At 40.3% G+C, this 7,140-nt stretch overlaps 1 non-coding gene across 1 annotated transcript; it reads right to left on the bottom strand.

Moving 5' to 3' along the window:
* Positions 1-313: 313 nt before the first annotated feature.
* Positions 314-417, bottom strand: LOC123326406. Its single transcript, XR_006541068.1, has one exon. It is a non-coding gene; the product is annotated as a U6 spliceosomal RNA (small nuclear RNA).
* Positions 418-7,140: the final 6,723 nt, after the last annotated feature.

Below are 7,140 nucleotides of genomic sequence, written 5' to 3'. Positions count from 1 at the left end.
TATTTCTTCAATCCAACCCTGCCCTGCACTTCTCCTACCATTAACTACACTTGTGCATTTTTAATTTACCTGAAAAGAAAGTACTTCTGGATTAAAGGGGTCTGGCTCCACCTAGTTGGTGGAGCTACTGATGTAAGGTACCCATGTTGTCTGCTTTAATGGGATTTACAGGCAAGCATGGAAAACACACATTAAACAAATAAACATGTATAATAAATGTCCAGGAAGAGGACATGCCTGATCCTTCTGATCCAGTACCCCGGGTGAAGTTTTCAAAAACTGAGGTTCAAAATTTGTGAATTTTCTAGAAAGGCACTATCAAGCTAACACCATGAATTTGTGTATCATCCTTGTGCAGGGGTCATGCTAATCTCTGTATTGTTCCAATTTTAATATATGTGCTGCCAAAGTGAGCACAAGCTGACTAACTTAAATGCAGTCAAAATAAGTACCTTTATGTATATGTCACTTTTCCCTGATTCTGTAATATAAATATAGAAAAGAAGACTAACAAATTACGTGTTAAATATGGCAACTTACTTTTAATCAAGCTAGAATGGCTTTTTGAACTCATCTTGATAAAATGTTATCCAAATGGAGTTAACTTTCAGACTAGATATAATGAATCCCACACTAGATACAATTCCACACTAGATATAATGACTCAGAATGCCTGAAATAAGGCCTGTTGAGATGCATTTTAAAACAAGTAGCCTGTGAGTTGTTGTACACATTAACATTAGGAAATTATTGAACCAATTTCAACTCACCCACTTCTGTGGAACTCACTTCCAGCTTCTGTAGTCTGTCCACGTTCCTCAGCTCGTGACCTCTTTTTATTTTCAAAGCCAGGAACAGCGGGTGAAATCCTCAACCTGCAACTCTTGGACACCTCTCTGACCAGAGCCAGGAAAGTTTCTCTGCTTTGAGAGAAAGACGCAAGTGATTAGATTGTTTCCACCTGGGTAATCCAGATGTCTCTCCTTGTTTCAGAATCCTTCAAATTAATTCCACCTCTGTAAAGTCCCTTAAGCCACGTAAAGCAACAGAACCAAAAGTTCCAGGGAGGGGCGCCTGGGTGGCTCAGTCGGTTGGAGCAATTGCCTTTGGCACAGGTCATGATCTTGGGGTCCTGGGATCGAGCCCCAAGTCAGGCTCCCTGCTCAGTAGGGGAGTCTGCTTCTCCCCCTTCTCATGCTCTCCCTATCTCTTTCAAATAAATAAATAAAATCTTAAAAAAAAAGTTCCAGGGGCGCCTGGGTGGCTCAGTTGGTTGGACGACTGCCTTCGGCTCAGGTCATGATCCTGGAGTCCTGGGATCGAGTCCCGCATCGGGCTCCCTGCTCGGCGGGGGGTCTGCTTCTCCCTCTGCCCTCTTCCCTCTCGTGCTCTCTGTCTCTCATTCTCTCTCTCTCAAATGAATAAATAAAATCTTTAAAAAAAAAAAAGTTCCAGGGATTAGGAGGTGGGCATCTTCGAGGGGAGGGGAAATAATTCTTCCTACCACAGTATACCGTGTGTACTAAAAGCCCCCGTTTTTTTATTGAAGTACAGTTTACATATGTTACATCAGTTTCAGGTGTAAAAACATACTGATTCATCAACTCTAGATGCTATGCTGAGAGTCCTTTCTAAGTTGCTACACTTTAAGCATTGTATTGATACTAGTACATTCGTTTTACCCAAGTGGAAACAAGAGTAGAGAGAAAACTTTCAAGAGACGTATTAATGAGACTTTTTACTACTCAACTTTTGATCCAAAATGGAGTATTAAATTCAAAGAGAGAACCCACGTCTTCCAATATTCTACATGGGTCTCTATTTGACTTCTAATACTAATATGCATTTAACTTGATATAAAAGTTAAATAAATGGCCAATAGCTTAATGGTTCTCCTAGGAGCTTCCCAGGGCTATAGGAACTTAGAATCTTACTTTAGTGAGTCATTGAATTAGGACTCTCCAGTGAAATAGAACCAATAGGATATGTGGAATATAGAAAGAGATTTATTCGGAGGGATTGGCTCACACAGTTACGGAGGTTGAGTAGTCCCACGACATGCTGTCAGCAACCTGGGGGCCCATGACAATGAATGGTGTAGTTCCAGTTCAAACCCAAAGCTTGAGAACCAGAGGCGCCAGTGGTGTAAATCCCAATCCAAGTCTGAAGGCCCAAGAAATTGGAGCGCTAAAGTCTGAGGGCAGGAGAAGACGGATGTCCCATCTTAAGCAGAGGGCAAAGTCACCCTTCCAACACTTTTTGTTCTCTTCAGGCCCTCATGGATTGGATGATGCCTACCCACGTTGGTGAGGGTGGATCTTCTTTATTTAGTCTACCAATTCAAACCCTAATCTCTTCCAGACACACACAGACATACCCAGAAATAGTATTTTACCAGCTCTCTGGGTACCCCTTAGCCCAGTCAAGTGGACACAAAAAAAGTAACCACTGTTACCAAATGTCTGTAGTGTGTTTGCGTGTCATATAGAGATAAAAGTTTGGATTAGAGATCAGACCTCTAATTTGGATTTTCATCTTTGCACATATATGATGTTAACATCTAACACAAAATCAAACATGAACACTTTGACACATAGCCTATGATCCTTATTTTAACATAGTCTCCTAAAGTAAATTGCCATCAGATTTTAAAGTTTGAGGCATATATAAGTTTGTGATAGATATTTTGTACTTTTGTGGCAAGCTTAGGAACTCATTAGGGAGTTATGAACTGAAGCATAGGAGATGTTGACCTTGAGATGTTGACATTTTTTGTGAGCGGATGGTTTGTAGTATAGATTATGAGTAAAAGAAATAAAAGGCAAATGAATTAGGACCTGCTTAATTTTCAAACTGACCTCAGTTCTTTTCGGCAAGAAGTAACTCCTGACACTTTGATTATTGCCATAATCAAAGCTCAATAATTGGCAATGCAACAAGGTAAAAAAGGTCCCCAAACCACAGCAAACTCCTTGTTTGTGCAACCGACAGCCCTCCACTGAGAAAAGATGTGCATTTGTGGAAAGATGTTCATACCTCTCATTTGAACTTCTCTGCTTACTGTTAAGGTGAAAGAAATCTTGGTTGGTTGGTTTCGGCTGGAAGTTTTGTGAGGCAAGCACAAAGGAGCATGTAACTCCACACTTATTATAACCCTTGAGCACCAAAGCGAATTAAATTTGTATCAGGAAGGATTAAAACAAAGATATTTTTCTAAATGATGAGATGCTCTGATATACAGGATCATGTTCCAAAAATGATTGTGCTGAGCCCAAAATCAGACGTTTTACTACATAAAGATCTCCATAAAAGAATGGGTTAAGGAAGTCTACTGTCATCCCAATCCCATTGTTATAAATCTCTCTAAATCTACTCCATGTCATCGAAAGCATATTTGAAAGGAGGACATGTTACCCTTGTCTATTAAACAAGATACCAGCAATGTTCCCCCACATACATTTCTTGATTAATGCTCAGATGTCTTTCCCAGTGCTGACTGTATCATCAGAGAATGCTTTTAGTGGCTTCTCACATAGTTCATAAAGGAATCCTGAATGTTGAGCTTGCCGTGATAACACAGTAGTGACACAGGGTGTCCAACATCAGGCACAATTTAACAAGGAGACCAGGCTCATGTTCCAGAACGGCTTCTGTTTGCACAATTCAGCCGTGGCTTTGTCATTCAAGCACCTCAGCAGACATCCTTTTCTCCCTGTTGTTTCTGATTCCTGGAGGAGTACTAGAAACAGACAAAAATGTCTTCCTTTTCTCTCTCGCTCCCAGCCCCAGGTGACCCACAGCTACAACAAGTGTAATGTAGCTTATTAGAAAACAAATTCAAATCTCAAAAGATGAAATCGACTGGGCAGAGCTGGGCAGTGGTTAGAGACGGAAAGACAAAGATCACAGTAAACTTACCCACTACAGACCTTTGACAGAATGCAGATGGCTGTGAAATTGGCATCTCCTCTCCTAACTCTGAACGTGTTCCAGACATATTCTCCTAGCTGCTCTTAAACATCTGTGGTCCTATAACAGCCATTGTGCACAAACTGAAGTAGCTATTTTTCCTCCCATTAATTTTTTTCTGTCTGTTTCTCTCATTTTGCCATCGTTCTTCCCACCCTAGACTCCTTGAAACCATCTTTTACTTTAAGGCAAAATACATAATGGACTCTCAATTTCTCTTAGATGTTGTTCAAAGTTTCATAGTTTAGGCACATTCCAGAAGCTAAATGACTTCTTGATGGAGCTTGACATAGTGAACCAAACTGGGAAAGACTCCTATTTTTGAAATCAATCACTAAAAAGTTTAAAGTTACAAAATAACTGGAATATTTAGAGGTGGTGGAAGAGGACTTCAACTACCTCCATTTTGACCTCAGTCTGTACTTTCTAATTGATTAAGTTCTTCTTTCCAGCTTATCTCTTTTTTTTTCTGAATTACTTTTCTTTTTTAAAATTTTTATTGTTATGTTAATCACCATACATTACATCATTACTTTTTGATGTAGTGTTCCATGATTCATTGTTTGTGCATAACACCCAGTGCTCCATGCAGAACGTGCCCTCTTTAATACCCATCACCAGGCTAACCCATCCTCCCACCCCCCTTCCCCTCTAGAACCCTCCAGCTTATCTCTTAACTCAGGCAAGAGACCAGGAGAGCAAAACATCCGCTGATGGGAACTGAAGCATAAGCCCTTAAGCATAAGGACTGCCCTGAGCCAGCAAGACCCCAAGTGACTGACCCCAAGACAATGATCAATTTGACCTTCATTGCCCACCATCACGTACCTACCGACCTTTGTCACACATTTTCCTTATATAAACCTGGAAGTATTTTTGGCACTTTGGAGACAGTCTTTGAGAAATTAGTACATTGTCTTCCTGGTGTTAGTCTCAATAAAATAAATTCTTTTCTGGTTTCACCACAACTGGTTTCTCTGCCTTTGGATCTTGTTAGTGGTGGGTGGCCAAACCTTGTCTGTTTGGGAACCCCAGAGACAGGCGTTCTTGTACTCCTGTGCCTCAGCTATAGTGGTTGGGAAATGACAACAAAAATCAATACCAATTTTGGGCACCTGGGTGGCTCAGTCTGTTAAGTGTCTGCCTTTGGCTCAGGTCATGATCCCGGGATCCTGGGATTGAGTCCCATGTTGGGATCCCTGCTCCACAGGGAGCCTGCTTCTCCCTCTGCCTCTTCTCTCTTTCTCTCATTAATAAATAAAATCTTAAAAAAATCAATACCATTTTTATTGAAGGTCCTTTACGATGTCAATATTCTTCACACATGTAACTATTATTTAAATGAAACACCTCCAACAGTTTTTGAATGATCTACATTTCTCTGAAGATCTAACAAAAATATTTAATATAATAATAATAATAAGGTTGTTTTAAGATATCTATCTGTATTCTTTACTAATATAAATCTCTATTTTTTATGATGTTCATCCCTCTAAGGGATGCATTGTTGGCCAAGAAAATAGCAGGAAGAGAACAATTGAGTCATCACTTTCTAGCCACCATCCTCACTCACAGCTCTGACATTTTCCCTCTTCTCTGAGATTTGCACTTGTGGGGCTCCAGTGGGGTGGGGGCTGGCAGCAAGGGCAGTGAAAGAATTCATCGAAGGCAGAACAAAGGAGATAGAAGTTTATTGAATATGCTGCAAAAGAACACTGGGCAGGATAGCAAGGGAGAGACGGTCTGCCATGAGGTGGTGGTGAGGGGCTATGGTTATAGGGTGGAGTGAGGAACTATGGGGAAGTATGGAATTTCCCCTTTTGTGGTAACTGTGCCTGGCTATAAGTAGTCCATTGGTTAGTTAGGGCCTATGGCCATTTTGAGGTAGGTCACTTAATGAGCCTGTTTGTATTCAGGTCACGGGTCACGGTGGGCCCTTTTGCCTTGCTCAAGTTTCTATTGCTCAAGCCTGTTGCCTAAAAGTGGCGTCTACAGCACTTATTAAGATGACTTGGTTTTTATTCAAACAAGGGTAAACATGTTACTGCACTGCCCTTGAGAATGAAGCAAGTGAAAATGGCCTAAACTTTTACATAACGATGTGAAAAACTATGTGGCGTAAGTACACTTGAAGGCAAAGAGATGGACACAAATTGCTCTCTCAATATTCCTTTGGTTCTATTGATTGAATGGAATGATTGATGTTTTCAGAGGTGTTTGATATCAAATTATGAGACCTATCACAGAAAATTAAAAGCATTAGTTTCCCAAGAATAAATTCAAAAATTCAGTTTGCTTCTATCAAATAGGCATAATTCCCCCACTTTGGGGAAGACTAGCACAGCCCACCATGTAGGTAAATACGTATTATCTTGGGCTGGGAGTGGGGGACGGAGTTTAAGTCTATGGTGAAGCAAAAGGCTGAGCACGAAGGGAAATATCTCTTTTACCCCACAGAGGAACAGACCAAGAAAAGAGAAAAAATTGAAAAGTGTCTTAACAGAGCTGCAATTTACTATCTGGTTTTCTCTATTTTCCATACTCTGTCCTTAATCCAATGATCTCTTCTCACAGCATAATGAAAATACCGTATCCAAAAATGCAACACAACAAATATCACCCTTCACACTTTCCAAGACGCACTAATGCTAATACTTTCTAGACAATTTAGATTTACTCTGCTGGAAAGAAAGGACATTTCATTAATTCTCTTTACTTGGGCAGAAAGATATACTAGAGTAAAATATTTCCTTGGTATTCCACAGAAGACAGAATATTTCCTGGAGTTTATGCCTTATTCAGCCTTGTACACTACAAAAAATCAACAAGTAAAGAGCCACATAAAATTTCAGCAGGGTGATAGATTCTACGATGTTAAGAAACAGGATGTCACTGCCCGACTGCAACCATACCCAAACCCATACATATCTCATAATCCCAGGGAGATCCCCCATCATTGTCACTGCAGATAATGCCTTAATGCCAGGACTGCAACTCTAACATGTATCTGGAAAGATTTTCAAGCAGCCACTACCATATACTGCTCTAATACTGAAACTGGGGGAAAAAAAAAAAAAGTGAAGCCTAGAAGTATTCAAATGGACATCAGTGGGACACGAACAATTTAGTTCAATCCAAACTTCAGCTTCTTTTGCTCTGTATTTTGGCTCT

Source organism: Neomonachus schauinslandi, chromosome 12 (genome assembly GCF_002201575.2).
Source record: "Neomonachus schauinslandi chromosome 12, ASM220157v2, whole genome shotgun sequence".
In the NCBI taxonomy this organism is placed as follows: domain Eukaryota; kingdom Metazoa; phylum Chordata; class Mammalia; order Carnivora; family Phocidae; genus Neomonachus; species Neomonachus schauinslandi.
Note: the sequence above shows the minus strand (reverse complement) of the source record. Positions and strands in the feature narration are given on the sequence as shown.